This window comes from Panicum virgatum, chromosome 9N (genome assembly GCF_016808335.1).
Source record: "Panicum virgatum strain AP13 chromosome 9N, P.virgatum_v5, whole genome shotgun sequence".
In the NCBI taxonomy this organism is placed as follows: domain Eukaryota; kingdom Viridiplantae; phylum Streptophyta; class Magnoliopsida; order Poales; family Poaceae; genus Panicum; species Panicum virgatum.
The window spans coordinates 25,297,312-25,320,530 of NC_053153.1; the positions used below are offsets into that span (position 1 = coordinate 25,297,312).

The 23,219-nt window shown below is 47.9% G+C and overlaps 1 pseudogene; it reads left to right on the forward strand.

Moving 5' to 3' along the window:
• Nucleotides 1–548: 548 nt before the first annotated feature.
• LOC120688892 lies at nucleotides 549–23,219 on the forward strand (annotated as a pseudogene).

The window sequence follows — 23,219 nt, forward strand, 5'->3', positions numbered from 1 at the left end:
ACCCCTGCATAAGTCAGTGGTCTTCATCTTACTTCATACGTGTCATGGTTATGGAACTAGTAAATAAACTTTACACAACCTAGCCATCCCTTGGAAAAATATAAATAACGATACCCTGAATACTTCCTGGTGAAATGCTACAACGATATATCCGTGCGCTTGCGGATCCTTCTATAAACGTTAAGACATACCAACACGGCATTCCCTTGGCGGCATTGCTAGGACCTAACCCCTCCTAGTGACGATGCTAAGAAATGCCAACAAGCATTTCTGGCGCCGTTGCCGGGGACGAGCTTGAAAACCCCGTTCCTAGTAATTGTGCTTAGAAATGTCAACAAATGCTGCTTCCTCTGATGATAAAATCGGAAGGCAGCTCCTGGAGCTTTGTTACAGAAGAAAATACCCCGTATCGACAGTGGCCAGTAAGAATTTGATCTTAAAATTTTAGATCTAATTCGCCTCAGCTTTCTTATTTTGAATCTTGCTTGGCTAGGATCCAATATCTTCCAACACATGAGAAGGATCAGATTCAAGACTTCCGCAACTAGATGGAGAGTGGTCCAGAAGCAACTACTAGATCAGCCCCCGAGTCATCAGTAATTGAGTTGATCGAGAGCTCAACTGCCAACTTATCAAAAGCTGATATGCCTGGGACATCAAATGAGCAAAATCCTAAAGCATCCAAGCTTACTGCTTCTGCTACTACTGAAGGTACCTCAAATGCTAATGGAATTGACAGTAGTGGAGCTGAGAGATCAAAGACTCCTACTATTCGATTGGTACCCTTTCAGTCTTTGCCACAGTCTACCCAGGAGGAATTGGGAAAGGAACTCTTTTATGATCCCTTGTTGTCTATAGACAATGTGAAGAAGCTCGCAGATTACATGCAATGGAGCTTTAAATATACCAAGGTAAACCTTCTTCTGCTGCTACTTGCCTTTGTCGAGTAGTTGGAGACATCTGACCAATCTTGCTTTGTATTTTATAGGAAGTTGCCAATCGGTCTTTCTTGAAGTCACATGCTTTGTATAAGACTATTGACAATCGGAAGACCTTGGAACAGCAAAATGCACTAATTGCCAAACGTCTTGATGAATCTCTTGCTGCACAGAACAAGCTGTATGAAGCAAACCAAAAGCATCATGTAGAACTTTGTGCAATGAAGCACCAGATCAAGAGCCTTGAGGAGGAGATAACCAAACTCCAAGAACAATTAGGGATTGCTCAAGCCTGTGAGTATTTGGATCCCTATCTTGATATTGCATCGCCAATGATTTGAATAATCATTAAGATATCCTTCTATCAGGCTCTTCGAGTGACCATACTCGACTAGTAGCAGCAGCTCAGGTTATTGTGGATATGGTAGACTCTGAAGAGGGTCGTCGAGTGGTAAGTCTTTGGTAGAGCGCTTAGAAAGGCTCCCAAGAAATTCTTCGACGTCATGACGGCCACCTCCAAGAATTATCTATCCCACATGATTGGAATTGTAAAATCTTACTAACCTCAGCATAACTTAGCTCCCATAGCTAAAGGAATAGCTCCTGATTGTTCTGATGAGAAATTCTAGAGCTATTGTAAAGAGTCGGAAGTGATTGCTGAGGAGATTTTGATGAACTTGGCAGAATAGTCTGCCTGTAATAGCTCTTGCCATCTTCTGTAAGATCTTGTCTTTGTATGTATTGATTTTATCCTGTTGGTGTGTCTTCAAAATCTTGATCTGATACCGTAGGATAAATACCAACTACTCGAGTAGTCGAGTAGAATGCTCATATGGAGTAATCTCTATAGTTGATCAGTTAGGATGAATCCCGTCGGACTATCCAGATAGAAAGACTTTGTAGAGATATCCAGAAACTACTCGAGCTAGCGAGTAGGGTGTCCTGGCCAAGGACTGGAGTAATTTTTAAGATAAATCTGTTAGAATGAACCCCGTCGAGTTATCCAAGATGAAACCATCTCAAAAATATTCAATACCTATTCGAGCTAGCGAATAGGGTGTCTAACTTATAGACTTGGAGTAACTTACTAAGATTGACCGGTTAGGATGAACCCCGTCGGGTTACCCCAGAAGGACAAAATGTAGTAGTATCCATAATATACTCGAGCTAGTGAGTAGTTTTGCCTTTAACACAAGGCTGGAGTTCCTTATAGTTGACCTGTTAGGATGAACTCCGTCGAGCTACCCAAGTCGGACAAACTAGTAAAGGTATCCATATACCTTCTCAAGCTAGCGAGTAGGTTGTGTCCTTGTATTGAGGAGAAGGATATGGCTTGTATAGTTATCCTGACGGAAAACTGTGTAAGCTATCCTGAATAGGTTATCCAGGTCGGTATGAATCTGTGAAGATTATGCTGGTTGGAAAAACTCTTTGAAGAGTAGTCCAAGATGACACTGTCAGATTGAAAACTGCCTTTAATGTAGTCGAACAGTTGATGGGAACCCTTGCTTTATTAAGGAGATGTAACACCCGGTTTATAAAAGGACATAAACCGAGCAATCATATACGTGCCAGGATCAAGTCACACGTATATACAATAGAATGAACAGTATATCACATCACATACCACGTAAAAAGATATAATAAAGTGAGTACGAATGTTATTTATTACATTAATGACAAAATGTCTGATACAGAGTATGCGGAAGCGTAAAACGGGTACGGAACTCTCGGAAGCTGGGCGCCACAGGAACGTCAACTGGGAGACGAATGCCTAGAAGTCCTCGTACCCCTAGTAGATCCGAGTGAACTCCTCCGCATCGCCGGGAACTGAGCAGCAGTAGGGTATCCCCAAAGAGAACAAGAGGAAAAGAGTAGAGTAGGCAAGAGTGAGTACACAACTTGTACTCAACAAGTATAACACAAACTATGAGACTCTAAGGATGGCTGACTTAACTGCATTAGCTTTTAATCTTGGCAAAATTTTATTAAAGCTATTTACTACAAGTTGATGAATTACCATACCCCAGTTACATAGTAATTAATCAGAATTAATTATGATACTACTGAGAACCAAACCAAACCACCCGGGGAACCCCCCCTAATCAAAGGAAGATAACCCCACTAATCAAAAGGAGGATCTGGGCCGCTCATGACCGTGAGCACGGCTAGTATACCAGTTTTACACTCTGCAGAGGTTGCACATCTTTACCCATAAGTCGTGAGCTACGCTAGTTGTTCATCACACTTCCGTAGGTGAGATGACTAGCAAACTCACTACGAGGCCTTTACAAAGAATCTCATTGGTAAGGAGTAACCGCGAGGGTTGGATCGGCAACTATGGAGCAGGTCTAGTGGGCGTCAAGACACAAAAGCACAGATGAGGCCACTCAGTACGAGGGCCATAGAAGCTTACCACCCTTTCCCCACAGGTAAGTTACTCCAAACCAAAAAGACCTAATTAGTAAGCCAAGACCGTCCCATTCCAGTCTTGTGGTAGCGCTGTTGTCCCAGGTTGTCGCTCTATGAACCGGTCCTTAGGGAGAGTGGCCAACCCAGCACTAAGCACCGTGTTGGACCCATAAACCATGTTTCTAGAAAAAAACCACTTTTTAACGAGACGTGAGCCACTCAAACGGGCCACTCCCAGAATTAAGTTGCATATACCATTAATCAAATTAATTAAAAAGGACCAAGTGTGTTATAGCGCGACACCTAGCACAACTAACCAAAATGCAACCCAAGGGATATGTATATATATATAAGGTAATAAAGTGGCTAGGAAAGTCCTTATAGGCATACAATGTTAAAATGCAATATGAAATTGTATTTAAAAGTGATAGGTGGTTTTCATATTATACTTGCCTTCCTCAAAGTTCTCCTGCTACTCAAACTGCTCTGAAGATGGCTCCTGGTACTCCTCAGATGGATCAACGTCTACTCGCGATCACAACACCAAAAACAAGTCCAGCACATACACATACATGCAAACAAAGGCAAACACTAAGAAATAGTACAACAATACATAAAAACAGTAAACAAAACTAAGCTAGAACTGTTCTACGCATTACAACGATCGCGTGGATATAAAGAACACCTAAAACGGAGCTAGAACGCGAAAACTAGGCTTAAAACAAGATCTAGGGGCTAAACTGTAAGAAAAACAGAGTTTCCAGGGGTTTTCTGCAAAAACCAGGGACCTATATGTAATTAAACTATAGATCTGGGGTCTAACGTGTAAAACCAGCAGGTCTGGACTGCAGGTTCTATTTTTAAAAAGGTCAGGGGCCTAAACATTAAAAACTAGGTCTTTCTGGAATTATTTTTGAACGGGCTAGGACGGCGGGTTGATTCTCAGAAAGCGCAGAGGTTCTTTAGCAAAAACACCAGGGCTGACCGTTATCCGCCTGGATTGACTTGGGCTTGGGTGTTTCTGGCCGTTGGATCAAGATCCGTCGGCTCGGGTCAAAAGGGAATGCGGGCGGCGGCGCTGGGTCGCCGGAGTCGAGTTCCCGCGGCGGGGACTCGCCGGAGTAGGAGGAACTCGGCCTTCCCGGGGTCAAAACAGAGCAAGCTTGGGTCGGGGACACTCCTCACGCCATGCGTGATCCACTGGAGGCAACAAGGAGGCGGCTCGGGGCTCGAAACGGCGTGCGCGGTGAAGGGGGCGGATCTGCGCGGCGGCGCCCGCCGGCATGCGATGTTCTAAGGGCTCCAGGGGCTACGGCCTACAAGTTCTAGCGCCAAAAGGACTGGGGAAATGGGCTGGAGCTTACCGAGGGCTCAGGCCAGGATGATTCGGCGCACATGAGTCTATTGCAGGGGTGCTCCGGCTTCTGGGCTCCACAGTTCGGCTCAAGGTTATCCTGCGATGGTGCCACGGGGGTCAGGGAGGTCGGGAAACCACCGGCGGTGAGGAATTGTCACGGCGGACCGACTCACCTGTGGCGGCATCGCGGTGAAATTCCGGCACTGCACGGCTCGGGGTCGAGGATGGCCAGCTCGGGAAGCTTCCTGGACGCTCGGCGGAGCTTCTGCGGTGGTTCACAGGGGTGGAGGTGGCCTGGGTGCGCGTGGGCACGGCTGCGCAAAGAGCTCTGCACGGCGGAGCAGGGCGGCGGTGGTGCTGGAGCTCGGTGGTGAGCTTGGCAAGGCGTGGTAGGGTTCAGGGAGGTGCGCGGGGCCAATTAAAGGTGGAGCTGGGATCTTGGGCGTGCGTGCTCCGAAAGGAAGGCCGGCGAGGATCGCGGGCGCAGCGCGGTGAAAGCGGATCACGCCAACATCTCGACGTGATCCCAGGCTCAGTGAAGCTTCTGGAAGGCCGGGACGCGGCTGACTGGTCGGCCGGCGGGGGTCGTGGAGGTCCACGAGGCAGCGGGGGTCGGGCGAGGCGGAGTAGGGGGCGCTCGGCACGGAGATTGCGGGTGGAGGAAGGGGAAAGAACTGATGCGTGGGGCCGGCAGCTCAGCGGTTAGCACGCGCGTGGGTGTCAAAGGTAGGCCGTGCGGGGAACGGGCTTTGCTACGCAAGCGGCTGTTGGGCCGGTGCACGCGGCATGGGCCGTGCGAGAGGGACGGGAGGAGGAAGCGGGCTGGTCGGGGTGCTGGGATTTGGGCCAGATGGAGAGGGAGGCCGCGAGCTTGAGGGAAGGAGGGAGTGGTTCGGGCCGAGCACAGGTTTGGGCTGGTTTGGGTTTTCTATTTCTTCCTCTTTTCTATTTCCTTTTCTTTTTTTTCAAACTAACTCAAACTAATTTGAATTCAAATGAAATTTGAATTCAAACACTAAGCACTCAACCAAAATAAAACTATGCACAAGCATGAATGCACAAACATGTTGAACCTAAAATAAATTTTAATTCCTTATGAAATAAATTACAATTAAATGCAAGGCTAAGAAAAATAAACCTTAGAAATTTTATTAAACCAATTAAATTTATTATTAAATGCTGAAATTTAAATTGGAGTGTTACAAGAGATCAATCTGACATCACCAAGTTACTTGGATCAAGGATAAAATCTGCGCAAGTGCTCAATGTTCCAGAAATTGGGTACCTCATTACCATCTGCATCAGTGATTCTGTATGATCCGGGTCTTGTGACCTTAGACACGATGAAAGGTCCCTCCCATCTAGAATTTAACTTGTGCAGTCCTGTCTCATCTTGAATCCTTCGTAGAACTAGATCTCCTATATTGAAAGATCTTTGCTGCACATTGCGAACATGGTAGCATCTGACTCCTTGAAGGTATCTAGCCGATTGGGTCAAAGCATTGATCCTGGCTTCTTCGACTGAATCTAACTCAAGTTGTCGGGCTTCATCTGCCTCTCCTTCTTGATAGGCTTCTACTCTTGGCGATTTCCACATGTTATCCGCGGGTAGTATAGCCTATGACCCGTAGGTGAGGAAAAAGGGAGACTATCCAGTTGCTTTGCTAGGCTGCGTTTGTAGCCCCAAGATCACATGAGGTAATTCTTGAATCCACTTGCCACCTTTCTTGGAGTTGGTGTCGTAGAGTCTCTTCTTCAAGCCATCGAGTACTTGACCATTTCCTCTAGGATGAGCCACGGAAGCATACTTGACCTCAATGCAGGAATTGTCGCAGAAATCCCAGAAGGACTGCGATGTAAAGTTAGAGCCAAGATCTGTGATGATGGTGTGAGGAAATCCAAACAGGTGAATGATGTCAGAGATGAAATCCACTGCTCTATCTGATGAGATCTTGACAATGGGTTTGTACTCGATCCACTTAGTCAACTTGTCGACTGCTACCAGCACATGATTGAATCCTCCTGGAGCTACGGTTAATGGTCCGATCATGTCCAAACTCCAACAGACAAACAACCACGATGGAGGGATTGTTATTAGATTATGTACTGGGACATGAGTCTTCTTTCCAAAGAATTGGCAACCAGGACATCGTCTGACAAGGTCTTCTGCGTCTGAAACAGCTGTTGGCCAGAAAAACCGTAATCTGTAAGCCTTGCTGACTAGTGTCCGTGATGCGGCATGATTTCCGCAGACTCCTTCATGTATCTCCCTGAGGATGTCTTTGCCTTCTTCGAGGGTAACACATTTCATGAGGATGCCAGAGGCAGAGCGCTTGTAGAGGTTGTCGCCGACAAGGACGAAACCCTTGCTACGCCTGATAATGCAGGCAGCTTCAGCGCTCTTGGCATCGACATGTGGTGGAAGCTTGAACTCCTTGATGAAGTCAATGAACTGAATCCGCCAGTCTTATTCGATCATCAGTACTTCTCTGACTGTGGCCAAGGCCTCCGCGTCAGTACCTTGTTGGCTTTGTACTTTGACTGATGGATGATGAAGTTCGTGAACAAAGACTCCCGGCGGAACAGCTGCTCGAGTAGATCCAAGTTTGGAGAGGACATCGGCTCCCACGTTGTTGTCACGATCTACGTGGTGGATTTCCAATCCTGAGAACTTGTTTTTGAGCTTTTTGATCTCTTCAACGTATGCATCCATTGTGTTCTTGTTGATGTCCCATTCTTTATTTACTTGCTGGACGATGAGTAGAGAATCGCCGTAAATAAGTAGTCGCTTGATGCCGAGAGAAACTGCTAGTCGAAGGCTGTGTAGCAGTGCCTCATATTCTGCTTCATTATTGGAGACTTTAAACAAGATTTGGAACACATAATTCAATTGTTCTCCCTTGGGGGAGATGAACAAGACTCCCGCGCCGCCTCCGTCAAGCTTGAGTGAGCCATCAAAGTACATTACCCAATGCTCTGGAATGTTGTGAGGTGCTGGGATTTGATTTCCCGCCATTCAGCTAGAAAGTCGACTAGTGCTTGTGACATGATTGCTGTTCTTGGCTTAAAGTTGATTTCCAAGGCTCCCAGTTCAACTGCCCACTTCATCCGGTGGCATCCCGGTTGTGGAGTATGTCCACCAATGGGAAGTCAGTTATTACTGAGATCTTGTACTCATCAAAATAGTGTCGAAGCTTCGTTGAGGTGATTAGAATTCCATATAGAACTTTCTGAATTGATGGATATCTAACTTTTGATTCAGAGCATACTTCGCTGATGAAGTAGACTGGTCTCTGCACGCTGTAAGCGTGGCCTTCCTCCGGACATTCGACTACTATCGCGGTGCTGACCACATGAGTAGTCGCAGCGATGTAGAGGAGTAGTTCCTCGCCCGGTAGTGGAGCCGTAAGAATTGGCGATGACTGGAGATGATGCTTAAGGTTCTCGAGTGCTTTCGCGGCTTCTGTAGTCCACTCGAATTTGTCTTGTCACTTGAGGAGCTTTAAGAAGGGTAAGCCCTGTTCACCAAGCCTGGACAAGAACCGATTTAAGGCTGCCATGCAGCCAATAAGCTTCTGGACGTCCTTGATGGTAGCTGGAGGATCCATAGCCATGATAGCACTGATTTTCTCTGGATTAGCCTCGATTCCTCGGTTGCTGATGATGAATCCGAGTAGTTTTCCAAAGGGTACGCCGAAGACACACTTGGTTGGGTTGAGTTTCCAACGGAATTTCCGGAGGCTGTTGAAGGTTTCTTCCAAGTCAGTAATGAATTGATCCTGGGTCTTGGTTTTGACAACAACATCGTCAACATAGGCTTCAACATTGCGATGTAGCTGATCAGCAAAGCACAGCTGAATCGCATGCTGGTAGGTGGCATCAGCGTTCTTCAGCCCGAAGGACATGGTCTTGTAGGTGTATGCCCCGTAAGGGGTGATGAATGCTGTCTTGATTTGGTCTTCTTCTTTCAAGGCAATCTGATGATAGCCTGAATAGCAGTCGAGGAAGGATAGCAGGACGCATCCTGTCGTGTTGTCGATTATTTGATCAATGCGGGGTAGCCCGAAAGGGTCCTTTGGACAATGCTTGTTTAGATCGTTGTAGTCAACGCACATCCTCTACTCGTTGTTGTTTTTCTTTTGGACGAGTACAGGGTTGGCCAACCATTCGGGATGATAGACCTCTTTGATGAACCCTGCTATGAGTAGTTTCGCCAGCTCCTTCTTGATGGCTTCTCGCTTGTCCAGAGAAAAACACCGTAGCCATTGTTCTTTGGAGTGGCTTTGGGGTCAACTTTCAAGGCATGCTCGATCAACTCCTTGGGCACCCCAGGCATATCTGCTGGCTTCCACGCGAATATGTCTCGGTTGGCCCTAAGGAAGTTGACGAGCTCGAGTTCCTATTTGTCGCCCAAGCCAACTCCGATGATGGCAGTTTTAGAGTCATCTCCTTCTTACCAAATAGTCTTGGTGCCCACGTCATCGGTTGGCTTAACCGACGACTGATTTGACTTCTTGGAAGGCAATGAGTCCTTGTTGAGAGAGAGTTCCTTGGCGGCCGCGAGTATTTCACTGACAGAGCTAGGAACTCGAATTGTGGAAGCATGATCTATTGCTTCCTTGTCGCACTCGAAGGACTTGAGGAGGTCTCCACGCAGGGAAAGTACTCCAGTGTTGCCTGGCATCTTGAGGAGCAGGTACACATAATGTGGTATTACCATGAATTTGGCTAGCATAGGTCTTCCCAGGATGGCGTGGTAGGAAGAATAGAAGTCGGCTACTTCGAACTTGATGTACTCTGTCCTAAAGTTTTGCTCTGTACCGAATGTGACTGGAAGAGTAACCGAGCCGATCGGTGTAGAAGAATTTTCAGGAACAATGCTGTAGAACGGGGCCTTGCTTGGGGTGAGTAGGCTCATGTAGTTGAGACCCATCTTGGCCAGTGTACTAGCGAAGATCGAATTGAGCCCGCTTCCACCGTCAATGAGTACTCACGTGAGCTTGGACCCTTGGACAACTGGATCGAGTACCAGTGGGAATTTTCCAGGTTCAGAGAAGCTGGTCCATTGATCATCCCTGGAGAAGGTGATGGGGACCTTGCTGTATTTTAATGGCCTCTGAATTGCTGGCTCAACTGAGAGAATTTCTCTGAGTATAAGCTTCTAGGCTCGCTTGGAGAAGCTGGGATCTCCTCCAAATATGACGTTGACAACGTTTTGCAGCTATTGGAACCCATCGGGGTCTTTCTTGTCATCTTCGTCGTCCTTGTTCTATTTTTTCTTATGAGCATCTGCCGGTGCTGACTGAAAAGATTTGCGCAGGATCGTGCACTCCCACATCGAGTGGTTGCTCTTGGGATGTATTGGGCACCTCTTATTGTGAAGGATCTTGTCGAACTGATCCTGCGGCTTTTCATTCTTCTTACCACGCAGAGTGCAATCCATGGTACTGACAGTATCATCAGGCTTGCACTTACGCACGGGATCCCGCTGGTTGTTGGCCCTCCACGGTCATTGTGATGCTTCCCGTTGTTGTCGTTGTTACGACGCGGGAAACGGCTGCGCTCTTGCTCCTCTTCATCCACCCAGTGCTGCATCATGTCGCGTAGCTCTACTACCATTTTGGGGCGATTGCGCCCGAAGTCACAGTATAGAGACTGGACAGTAATGCCGCTCTGGAAGTAGACGATGACGGCGGCGGCGGCGACGTTGGGTATGGTGGCTCTTGTGTCGAAGAAGTGCTTGGTGTAGGATTTGATCGATTCGCCTTGCTCCTGCTTGCACATCAACAAGGCGTGTCGAGTAGCTACTCGATGTAGCAACCCTTGGAAGTTGTCGATGAAGGCCTTCTTGAGATCATCCCATGAGTGTATGGATTCGCATGCCAAGCTCTCGAGCCACGTGAGGGGTGCGGGCTCCAGGGCCATCGGGAAGTAGAGGACCTAGATGTTGGTATCTCCTCCTGCAACACTAACAGCGGTCGAGTATAAACGTAACCATTGAGCAGGGTCTTGCTTACTGTCGTACTTCTGGATGTTCGTGGGCTTGAAGTCCTTCGGGTACTCGACGTTGTCGAAGACTCTGCTGAGGGCTTGGAAGCGATCGGAGTTGTCTGCAAGCTGCGATCTGCGTCTTGCGTTGATGATGTCCCGTGCGTCCACTATGGAATCGGCTACTTCTTCCCTGTTGTGCCCGCGGTTGTTGTTGCGACTTGGTTGAGGCCCAGGAGCTTGGTTTGCCGGTGGTTGGCCACCCCTGGGGCGATGGATGCTTGCGACCCCTTGGTCCTCTTGGTTTCTTTGATTTTGTTGCTCCAGCTGTTGTTGACGGTGATGGCCTCCGGGGGTACGGCTTACTTGAGGTATGACTGTTGCGGTAGCTCTCGGCCGAGTGCCGTGAAGCGAGGACAATGGATTTTGTCTTCGAGTTGTTCGACGGCATTTTTGGCGAGGTGTATGACACGTTCCATCTCCGGGTTCTGAGGCATCTGCATGAGTCGCAGGGTTGCTTCTGTCATTGCAGCGATAAGAGTAGTGAAGATTGGACCCACGACGTTGTTAAACTCGTTGTTGAGGTTGCGCGGGGGAAGGCGAGCGCACTCGGCAGCTCGAGCCCAACGTTCTCCTTTGAATTGATTTCTTGCCCTGCGAGCTGTGCGAGTAGCTTCATCCTCATCTTGTGGAGCATCTCGGGTCAGATTGTCTTCTAAAATCTGATCCAAGGCTTCGTTGGGGTCATGCTGGCTAGGAGCACCTCCTCCTTGCTGGTTGATGATAGAAACCAGGCGTTCGGTGAGAAGCATTCTAGATCTGATTCCCAATCCGCTAGCACGGTTTCTCCAGACCCAGTTTCCCTCTCAGCTGCAAGGGGAGTGTCGTGCTGGAACAGAAGATCATCAATGCTGGCAACTTCTCGAAGGTTGTCGAGTAGTTCTGCGAGTGTGTGATCCTGGCAGGACATGAGTTGAATTTTTGACAGCACATTAGTGATAAAATCCAGGCTGTCGTGAGACGACTCGACTGGATCGGGGTATACATCGAAAACGGGTGCCTCCCGACCAGTGGTGACTGAGTGGTTTTCGACGTAGAGAAGATGATCCAAGCTATTTTCATATATGGATCCGATCATCTGTTTATAAGTAGAAGATGCGTTGCGCAACCCAAAGATGGGTTGAACAAGAGGAGTCTCAATCCAAGTGGAACTCAGATCAAGATTAATCTGAGTCCGAGTGGAACCCGAGTTGTCTTCGAGTTTCCTTTCGATCTCCTTGGCGAAGTCGGGAAGCAGTATGACGCCATGATCGTTTGATCTGGCGAGGTTGTTGGAGCTTTCCGACATGAAGGCCTTTAGCGTGGGTGGATTGGTTAGGTGGCTTCAAAGCCGCCCGAACCATCGGCGACGCAGACCCACGAGCCGAAGACGAAGGTGGCACCTTGAGGAGGCGCCGTGGTGCTGAAAGCAAAAGTAGCCATCGAACTCGCCGATGAACTCGCCGAGTCCTCTACCTGGCGCGCTAGCTATCGGTGTATACCGCCAAGCCTGCTCAGGGATACCCTTAGGAGTAAGGTTTGTAGGTAGGGATCGACTGCTCTGGAACTCGATGGTGCAAGGAACACAAAGATTTAGACAGGTTCGGGCCGCGAGTTGCGTAATACCCTACGTCCTGTGTAGTTGTTTGTATTGCCTTAGGTGTTGATGATATTTTGAGGGGGTCCCTGTCTGCCCTTATATACCCGGGGGGACAAGGTTACATGGAAAGTCCTAGCCGAGTATAGTTGGAGTCCTACTACAACACAATCGGGTAGTTTCCTTTGTAGTACAGCTAGTTCTACACCTATTCGGGTAGTTACAAAAGAGGTAAGGTACATCCATGAGCTATCCCTTACTCTAGAACATTCTATGCCTATAAGCAGTCCCGCTGCCCCGGGTCTGACAAAGCCGAATAGTTTTATTGACTACATGTCAGATTATACCTCCCGTTGATGCAGCTCAAGCTCCCAAGGATAGTATTAATCGGCTCCTTTGCTGATTGAACAGCCGATCAGATTCACGGAGGACCAACATATAGAACCATAGCAAAAAAAGAAGCCAAGTATTTACAGCATGGAAGATGGCTCAGTTCGACATGCAAGTATGGACACATGCAAATACATGGCTAATTATGTTTGGCTGTGCTATCACGTATCGAATGTCCCCGTCGGCCACTAGTGCTGGAGTTGAGCCGATAGGAGGGCACAAGTAATTTGTCGACATGTATTTATTCTTGGAAGGTTACTCTCATTGGCTCATCTGATGATACGATTGGCAAACAGCACCAGGTCTATCTCATCCGTGCATCGGCTGCCTATTCTGTCATTGCACGTTAGACAGCCAATGTAGAATATAACAATAAATGGTTGATCAGTGTATTGGCACAGTGACAGATCAGGGCTTATCAGTTTTTGTTCAGTGTTGACGGCCATTATACACTCATTTTGGCCGCCAACCATTGCCATTAATGAGGGAACTTGAAGAAGTTTTGATATAAAGTTCTATTTAAACTGATGAGTTCCACGAGTTTTGTCTCCCACCATGTTTTGCAAGGAATATAGGTAAAATGGTGCACAAATACCATTATTGGTGAAGTAGCAGTTGAGGCCATACAAATGAAGGTTCATTCAGACGTCTCGGTACAAATGACACTTGGACATGGTACAAAATTTCCTCAAATAACATATTTGACAGAACCATATCGAAGAGCTCATCGAGATGATCAAAATGGACACTTGGATAACCCAATTCGGAGTTCGGATGGAAAAATTACGCCTCCGAGAAAATCACCGACGCGGCCGTGACTTAGGCCGGCCGGCCTGGCACCTCCACAAATGACCCTCCACTCTTCCTCGTAGCCTTGGGGACTCACCAATGGACCCCCAAACACTTGGAGGCAAGCCAAAAGTGAATGTAAGACCGAAAGGCCCCATATGCCCCTCCAATGGGCTCCCAAAATGGTCGTTCGATGTTGGGCTGATCATCCAAGGTTGGACCAGCACCTACATGCAAAGAAACACAAGAGGAACCAATGCCAACCATTGGATGAAGCTTAAGACAAGTGGAGGGATGGATGAGTTTGTCACATGGATTGAATGGCCCACCTTCCACATGAATAACGGCCAACCGACTGGAAACCGCCTTGGAAGAGAAACTCCGCACCGTCCATCACACATTGGCAGTTGATCCAACGCCTGGGGAGAAAATCCCAGGCCGGCTGGCCTCATCTAGGATGGCCGGCCTCACTTTTCGGCCGATCGGACTGATTCAAGTTGGTGGTTGCTCCAACCGACGTTGCAAGAAGGAATATTGGGCGTTCGATCAAAAGTCGGTGGATCAAGAGGCCGGCCGGTCTAACTTTTTCACACCACGTGCACGTCCTTCGCATGGAAGCTAAGCAACTGAAGTACCTGCGTGCAAGCCACGCATTGGCTCAAGTACCGACCCCAAAGCACTATAAATAGCAGCCTCACCTCACTTCCAAGGCACGGAGAATTGAAGCAAGTCTAAGGAGAAGCGTAGCACTCCACATATCTTAGAAAATAGGGAGAGAGGCGAGGTGAGATTCCGGAGAAGAGCCGGAGTGTCGGCCCCTCTCCAACTTTGTGCCTCCGAGGAATAAAGCTCCGGTTCGAGTAATTTCCTCTTCTTTTGTCAGTAACATTGCTTTCTCTCCTTTACTTTATTAGTACTTGAATACTTGGTCTCTCTAGTTGTGGGATCCCTTATCTGCGTGGGTAGCAAGTTCTATCCATTTGGGGTTTCTTCTTGCCTTAACGTGAGGCAGAAGTCAATGACTTGATAGTGTAGGCACGGTGCCTAGACTTGATAGTTACCTTGGGTTGTGTTCCACCCCACGGAACCGTTGTGGTAGGCGGCAGGTGGTGACATCCCTGTTCGTCTTTCGTAGTCCACCACGTTCGGGTGTTTTCATAGCAGTAGTTGCAGGTTGCCGTTGGACTCCCCTCTCATCCTTTTCTGAAGTCCTTCCTCTTCCAGTCGCCGAAGCAATTAGGTTACAAGTCAAGTATTCTTGATAGGAGTAGTTAGTAAGACAACGTTAGACTACCTCTACCTATCTTATCTGGACCTCTTCACTCCCGTCATATCCCTTGGATAAACAAGAGTCATTACTAGTACACTTCTGTGAGGCTAAGGACTGCCAACATTCAGTAAGACGCATAATGGAGGGAATTATTTCAGTACCTATTCACGAGCCGATGCTACCGTTTAAATTTTCTAAAGAGATCATTTACATTCGCATCGGCTATATACTCTTGATGCTTTTGACTGAGAACATTTTATTAAGAAAAGGAATTATTAGCAAAAACAAGACGACTTTTGCTTGTCCTATTTCTTCTTGTGTTAATACAGCCGATAAATTTATTGGATGTTTGTTATCGGCTATATAGTATATGTGATGTTGTGAGGCTACTAGAACAACATCCTTCGGTGTACACTCAAGCAGGGGAATCTTTAAAGGATCGAACTCTGTTGCAGCTTGACTTGGACATTCAGCTTGATTCGAAGATCACCTGTACCTCGGCGACCTCATGTTGACACTCACTAACGACCATTTCTAGGCATCAACTTGATCAGAAAATCATGAGAGTTTGCATTTCTTACACGCATTCTTATTCAATAAAGTCCCTAAACCACACTTTACCTTTTAGAATATGCAAGTTGTGTTTTCAAGCTAATATGCAGGTTGGCCTGACATAAAATCACAGAAATTATCAGAGCACCGATTCAGGCTCAGATGGACCAAAAGTGATGCAAGAACCCAATTCAAACAAGTCAAGACAAGCCAACCCCAATGTGGATCAGACAAGGAGGCCCAATACAGCCTGCCAGAAGAAGTTGGGGGCGGTTGGTGGCCCGGGCAGGCCGACCGACCTACCTGGTCGGCCGACCTGGCCCGTGTGCCCCACTGTCTCAACCAGGGCACGTGGCGTCTCCCCATTGGTCCCCTACGTCTGTTGTGAAGGCTTCACCCCATGCCTCCCTGCTATAAATACAAAGGGGGTGGAGAATAGGACACACACCACCTCTCATCTCCTCTCTTGCATTCCTTGCATAGTCTTTAGGCTTAGTGGAGTTTAGGAGAAGTCTAGGAGTCATCGAGTCGCCGGAGTTGCTCGAGAGTCTGGTATGGGTTCATCTCTAGCTCTCTCTTGTAATATTTTGTCATTTGTAATAAAATTAGACTATGGTTACCGATATCTGTTTGAAGTATATTCTGAGTTATCGAGTAGATGCTTCTTGTCATGGTTGCGTAATTATTCAATACTTGCATTGCATGATCGCCCTGTGCTGGAGATGGTTAGTCTTTTGTTTTTAGAACTCTATCAACTGCTCCAGTATTCGTATGATTGCTCTAGTATGATGTCTGTCCATCCGAAGGGTGGGGGCTCCGCGCGGAACACTAGAGTATCCATTACTAGTGTAGACGTGGTGTCTAGATTAGCTAATAGTTGCTGGATGTCAACTATACCCACGATTTGTAGAGGTAGCCGGCAGGTGGTGACAGCCCTGTTCGAGCCTTTTAGTAATCCTCCACGTTCGGTATGGGGGTAGGAGGTACATAAAGTCGCCGGGGTGTATGGGCACCTCCCGTTACTTCGATGGCAATCTCCCTATTGTGTAGTTTAATCTCTGACGAGCTAACCAATGAGAAAGTGTAGATATAGCTAGCCTAGCACAGCTGACTCGATCTCTGACTTTTACCTTGCTCACAGCCTAAAGCATCATTTATCTTTCTTTTATCTTTTTATTTATCTAAGTGGGTAGTTTGTGTGTGTGTCACACTACCTCCTACCATGTTATTATCTTACATCTGTTTATGCATGAGAATATCCAATCTAGATAGAGTTCACCAACTAATCTATATATCTTCTCACTCATCGCCTTTCCTGCGGAAATATAAATGACACCCCGGTATACTCCCGGGTAAAATGCTACAGTGATATTCCGTGCGCTTGCGGATTTATTCATGGTTCATAAAATACTGCCACCCCAAATTGGCGTCTGCGGATGTCATTACTGGTGATGTTGGTAGACGCCAACACCTCATCATAACTGGTATCACCAAGAAGATCCATAAGGCCATGTACGTCGATGCATATGGGTTATGTTTGGGATGATTAGAAGGATGGCAAGCAGACTTCCGAAGCTATTGGAGGTGCCGGGTATTATCCACATAGCCGCCAGTGGAGCGAGGATGATGGAGATGCCGGGTATGATCGATAATGTTAGAATTTTCCCATAGCTTCCACACTGGAGACATCAGCCGATTTATCAGACTGTATGAAGAACTGATTCTGTTGGCATTCATCTACATGTGATACTGTGTAGAAGATTAGAGAATGACTTGCCACATGCCAAGGAAGGGCAGAGTCTTGACATGGAAAGGGATTTAGCGACATGCACCAATATTTCTACAAGATGTTGCGTGATCGTCTAATTTATGCCAAGTACAAGGCATTGTCCTATTATCGGCTTAACATGTGCAGATGACTGGTAGCCGATAGCAAGGAGTTTATCGTCAGTTCGCCGTCATGTTCTTCTCTGGCATTTTGCTCATGGGCCTTGCTGATAACTACATTTTGATAACTACACTTTGACATTGTCATGACAGTTTTCCTGCTGGATTTAACGGCCGATGAATGATATGGAAGAACCAATAGAAACTGCTATAATTGTGTATGCAGCTGATTAAGAAGACATGGGGCTGCACATGTATTGGTTTTTTGGCCATTGCATGATAAGAAGCCCTGGCGCGGATCGTATTGGCAAAATATTATTTCTGTTGGCAGACGGGGAGGCTCCTTTTTCCCTGACTGCATTGCCTGAGAAGGATCAGCGGAATTGTTTTACAAAATGCAGAAACGGTCGATGGACTTTTAGAGTTTGTGGTTCCGGCGTATTAAATTATGGATTATTCATCATGCTCACAGACCAAGTAGCCGGAGAGACTCTTCCACCGTTGGAGTGCGGCTGCGGCATACTGTCCAGAAGGGAGTCCGGCATATTGATTGAGGAGCTGTCGTCGGCCAAACACCAAAGGATCCTTCCAGCAAGAACGGCCAATTCAGTGCTGTGCCCTCGGCGGGTCATCATTTTACTGTCCGCAGCAACACGCTACGGTGCACGGCTAGTTCGAGGACATTCTGCTTCAGGCCAACGATCAATGATCTGGTGTGCAGTGTTTCAGAACTTAAAGCGCATCGGCTCCAATAATCACGGCCGATGGCAAGGGGCAAGAATTCGTCGCATGCACATGTGTATGAATGGCAGGTTATATGCATCCATCCCATGTGTATACATGCGTGCACCTCCATAAGCCCCAAGGGAGATGAAGATGAAGATGCAGCAGGATGATGCTACCGCTGGAACACCGCCGCCACCACAGGCTTGCTGGAGATAATTCGGAAGAGATGAGAATCCGGTGCCTGAGTGTCATGCTCGATGGAACAACAATATTCTGCTGATGCCGGTGAAGTCCAATGCAAGCAAGTTGCGTAGAGCTACTACCTTATGGTCGATGATTGCAACTCCGGAAGGGGTCCAGGATTCAGACATCAACCAACGGGGATACAAGAAGCCGATGATCAGCTAGTGCTCTGGTTATGCTGCAGCCAATGACTATTGAGCAACAAGGACTCACCATGGTAATGCCGCTCCACTGCCGATGCTGGTATGATCAAAGAAACCTTATTTCTTACTGCAAAAATACTTAGGGATTGTATTTAATAAAAAAATAAAAATAGATTAGTTCCTTAATGATATGAAATTCCTACCAGAGCTATATATTGACATATCTTTAAAAATCTTTTACATATGCTACTTGTGATTGCATTTAGTATTGTCAAACTGTTTGTGACCCTTGTGAGATTCGTTTCATGCTTTTAAGATCAAGATCATGTACACTCCACATATGTTTCCTCCTACTCGGCTACTTATGTGTTGACTTCTACACTGGAAGTTATGCAAAAAATTTGCCTCCCATTCACCACAAATGATCCATCCCTTTAATATGACTCTTTATATTCATCTTGCAAGAAGATATGAGCTATGCAAAAAAAAAGGGAGTATATCGGTGCCTAGAAGTATAAAAAAAGGGGAAAAGAAGAAGAAAAGAAAAAGAAAGATAGCCCATATCTCAAAATAAAGATAGAGTCATGCAGAAAGGGGTGCGAGTTCCATTCAGAAAAATTCCACACACATACACATCTTGATCTGATTGTATGACTTGTTTTCTCCATTGGGTCCGGTTTTTGACTTTGCAAAATATGCAGTGCAAGCATGCTACCTCTTCATCACCTATCCTGAGCTCCACCAAAAAGCCTTATTAGAAATAGGGAGAAAAGAGGCGACCCACTGCCTTGGTGAGGAATCATATATATTGAGCGGTCCGAGAGAATCATTTGAGGAGCAAGGTTATATTTTGACTCAAAAATCTTTCAAAAAAACCCAAGTTATTTAGCGGGAAGAGTAGAGTTGATTTGATTTTCCACATTGGTTAAAAACTTTTTGATAGAAAAAGCTTGAAAAGGATCATCGGTTATGAAACAGCAGTACTAGAAAGATCAAAAGTTCATGGAATAGTCAGACAAGGTACATTGGCCATAGGATTGGTGACATCGAGCTTATAGAGTTTCGAAGCATGAAGCATTCGTACTCCGAATCTGGGGGGCTTGTGTTGACACCGGATTTTGTCAGTAAGTCTGATGTTATCTGAATTACGAAGCAATCGGCTATTTGTGTTGACTTGAAAGCCGATATATGATAGCAATTGTCGATGGAGCTGGAAGTCTGCTAGATGGGAATCCACATCTGAAGGCAAAAAGCTAATAAGACTTACATGCATATACTTAGTTACATCACGTGAAGAGTCTTCATTAATCGAATGGCAGTATTGGAATTATTCAGCTTAATCTGGCCGGGTAATCACGGATTAGCAAGCAGGACAAGGAAGGGAAGCTTCATGTGTGGGAGAAGCTAAAGGATAAAAAAATTGCATGTGTATGTATTGACAAGGTACATGTACGTAGCAACAGAAGGCAAAGCTTATGGCCGGTTTCCATAATTAAATATGTGGAGATGATTACCTGCGAAGTGCACGTGGAGGCTAGTTTGATTAGATAAAGGAGCATAGAAGCCAACATGTATACGGCACATACAAGAGCCTGGGACGGATCGGCAAAGAAGTTTAATTAGTAAGAATTCTACGTAAGGGAAGTTTGAGTTCGAGTATTTTAATATTTTTTTAGTTTAGATTTTTTTTTGAGAAAAGTTAGTCCAGACTATAAATAACTATAAATATGTACTCTCATTCATTATAAAAGTTTTGTCACACAACTAATAAACAAATCCTACTTTTTCCTTATAATTTACTTTTCTGTCGGCGGCTTCGCTATTTTCTTTTTCAGCGAGTTCTTTCGAGTTGATCAAGGACGCCTCACATTCGAGCGATTTGATCGGCTGGTAAGTTTTTCGTTTACCGAGTAAATCTGAGCTTTAGCTTTCGGGTGCATCGTTGTTGCTTCGTTCAGATCTATTCAAAAGTTATCGAATTCATCTAGTCTTTGATCTCTGGCGCATCGCTATTTTCTCGTCTAGATTTATTCACAATCCACCTAGCTAGCAATTTGTTTAATCGGCTATCAGTTCCTTTGTTGTAGCTTTAGATCTTGAAAAGCTGCTTAGATCAGTTGTAAGCTTAGTTTTGCTCAGATCCATATATTCGTGGGTTTGTGCATTGTTATTTGGCACATATCGGCTTTAGATCTAGCCGTCTGTTGCCACCTATATCGGCAGCTTCTTGCCGATTTACCGCATATCGCTTTTAATACTTGTTTATCCCGTTCGATCTGTCATTTTCTGTATCGGCAGCTCCTTGCCGATACGTTGCGTGAGGGTTATTCGGAAACCCAGCCGATACACCCTCGAATTTAACGTTTACTCTGTTTTCTTGTCAATCAACAGGTCAGATTGACCGGCACACTTGGTTTGTATTATGAAGCTTGGCGAACAGTGTCTTTCAGATTCTAGTGTGTTGACTTTTACATCAACAACGTGTGGAGTAGATCTTAGCAAGTTGTCACAGTCCCCGTAAGGCCAATCTCAGTGGGAGTGTCATGAGCATTAAATTTGCTAATGTGGTAGAAGAGAGAGAAGAAAAAGTGTCATGAAATATGAGAGAAATGTCATTACCGGTGGAATATGTTCACAGTCTAGATAACCGTACAATGACACTCCCCACTGAAACTGGCCTAACAATAGCAGTGAAAATAATTGGATGGGCCCGGCGGGCCCCAAATTCCCTTCGGCGAGAACCCCTCCTCGATGGTCGGCGATACCCATGACAAGCCGGCACATACATGAACACTATGAGGAAAGGGGATGGCGAGTTTGCGGTGACACTCTCCCTGAGACTGGTCATCCCGGTAACTTCTTTGACTGCTAGATATGTAGTTTAATCTTGCTCCACGTTCCACACATAGATTAGTTTAATCTTGCTCCATGTTCCACACATAGATCTGAATATCTGATGAAGATGAAAAGAAACTGCCCAATTGGCCCCGCGATGCATCTCATGTCAAGAGCCACGCATGCCCTGCCATTAATTCTGCGTGTACACTTCCGTTGACGGGCATGGCGGTCGAGCTGGCTTTGGAACACTCGCACGCACGTGGGTAGCTGCTCGGAACGACCACCCCGATCCGGTTTGCTTCTCCAGAGTCCAGACAGCCACCCAGTCTATCGGTACAACGATCTTTGTAAACTATACTAGTCTACTCCATTTGGTAATCCAGTGGGAGATAGAATAGATTCGCTCGAGATCCCCATCGTTTCCATGTCAGTCACCAGCGAGCAGCTAGCCGACCACCGCCACTAACAAACGCTCGGCTTATCACGCGCGCGCGCCTTCGAGCTCGAGGTCGCCAGGCACGCACAGCCACTCCGAGCCAGGCACCGGCACCGCAGGCCGCAGCCAATGCAACCCGCATCAGCAGCGATGAGCAAATCCGGCGGCGTCTCCCGGCCTTGCTTCTTCCTCGTCGCCGGCGCGGCGTTGTGGGTCCTGACGCTCTACCTGCGCCTGCTGGCCATGATGAGCGTGCCCGGCGCGCGTTCACGGGGCGCGCCGCGTCGCTCGTCGCGGCCGACGGGAACCGCAGCGGCGATCCCTGCCGCGGCCGGTACGTCTACATCCACGACCTGCCCCCGCGGTTCAACGCCGACATCCTCCGCGGCTGCGCGGCGGCGAGCGACCGGTGGGCCGGCATGTGCGAGGACGTGGGCAACGCCGGCCTCGGGAGGCCGCTCTCCGGCGGCGCGCTCACGGGCGAGACCGGGTGGTACGCCACGAACCAGTTCGCGCTGGACGCCATCATCCACGCCCGGGTGCGGCAGTACGGGTGCCTCACCAACGACTCCTCCGCGGCGGCCGCTGTGTTCGTCCCGTTCTACGCCGGCTTCGAGTTCGCCCGCCACGTCTGGGGGTACGACAACGCGGCGCGGGACGCCGCCGCGCGGGACCTGGTGCGCTGGCTCGTGCAGCGGCCCGAGTGGCGCAGGGCCGGCGGCCGGGACCACTTCCTCGTGGCGGGGCGGACGGGGTGGGACTTCCGGCGCGACGCCTACCCCAACGCCACCTGGGGCACTAACCTTTTCCTGCTCCCGGCCGTCAAGAACATGACCTTCCTCGTCGTCGAGACGGCCACCATGGGCTGGGGCAACGACCTGGCCGTGCCTTACCCGACCTACTTCCACCCGCGCACCGACTCCGACGTCCTCAACTGGCAGCACAGGATCCGGAACGCCGACCGCTGGTGGTTCATGTCCTTCGTGGGCGCGGCGCGGCCAGGCGACCCGTGCTCGATCCGGTCGCAGGTCATGGACCAGTGCCGCGCGTCGCCGGCGTGCCGGCAGCTCGGGTGCGCCTCCGGGACCGCCCAGTGCCACTACCCGGGCGACATCATGGTGCTGTTCCAGAGCTCCACCTTCTGCCTCCAGCCGCCGGGGGACTCGGCGTCGCGGCGGTCGACGTTCGACGCCATGGTCGCCGGCTGCATCCCGGTGTTCTTCCAGCCGCGGTCGGCGTACCTCCAGTACAGGTGGCACCTACCCAAGGACCACGCCACGTACTCGGTGTTCATACCGGCAGAGAGCGTGCGCTCGGGGAACGTGAGCGTTGAGGCGGAGCTGAGGAAGATACCGGCGCCGGCAATAGAGTAGATGAGGGAGGAGGTCATCAAGCTCGTGCCGAGGCTGGTGTACGCCGACCCGAGATACAAGCTCGAGACTGTCAAGGACGCGTTCGACGTCGCCATGAATGGCATCTTGGAGAGAGTGGCGGAGCCGGCGGAGAGGCAAATAGGGTCCTACTGGCGGTGAACACCGCTGGAGCCAGCGGAGTTTTTTAATCTTGTTCTAAAGTAAAACGTATTTAAGTATTTTTAAGAGAAATAGTAGGTAC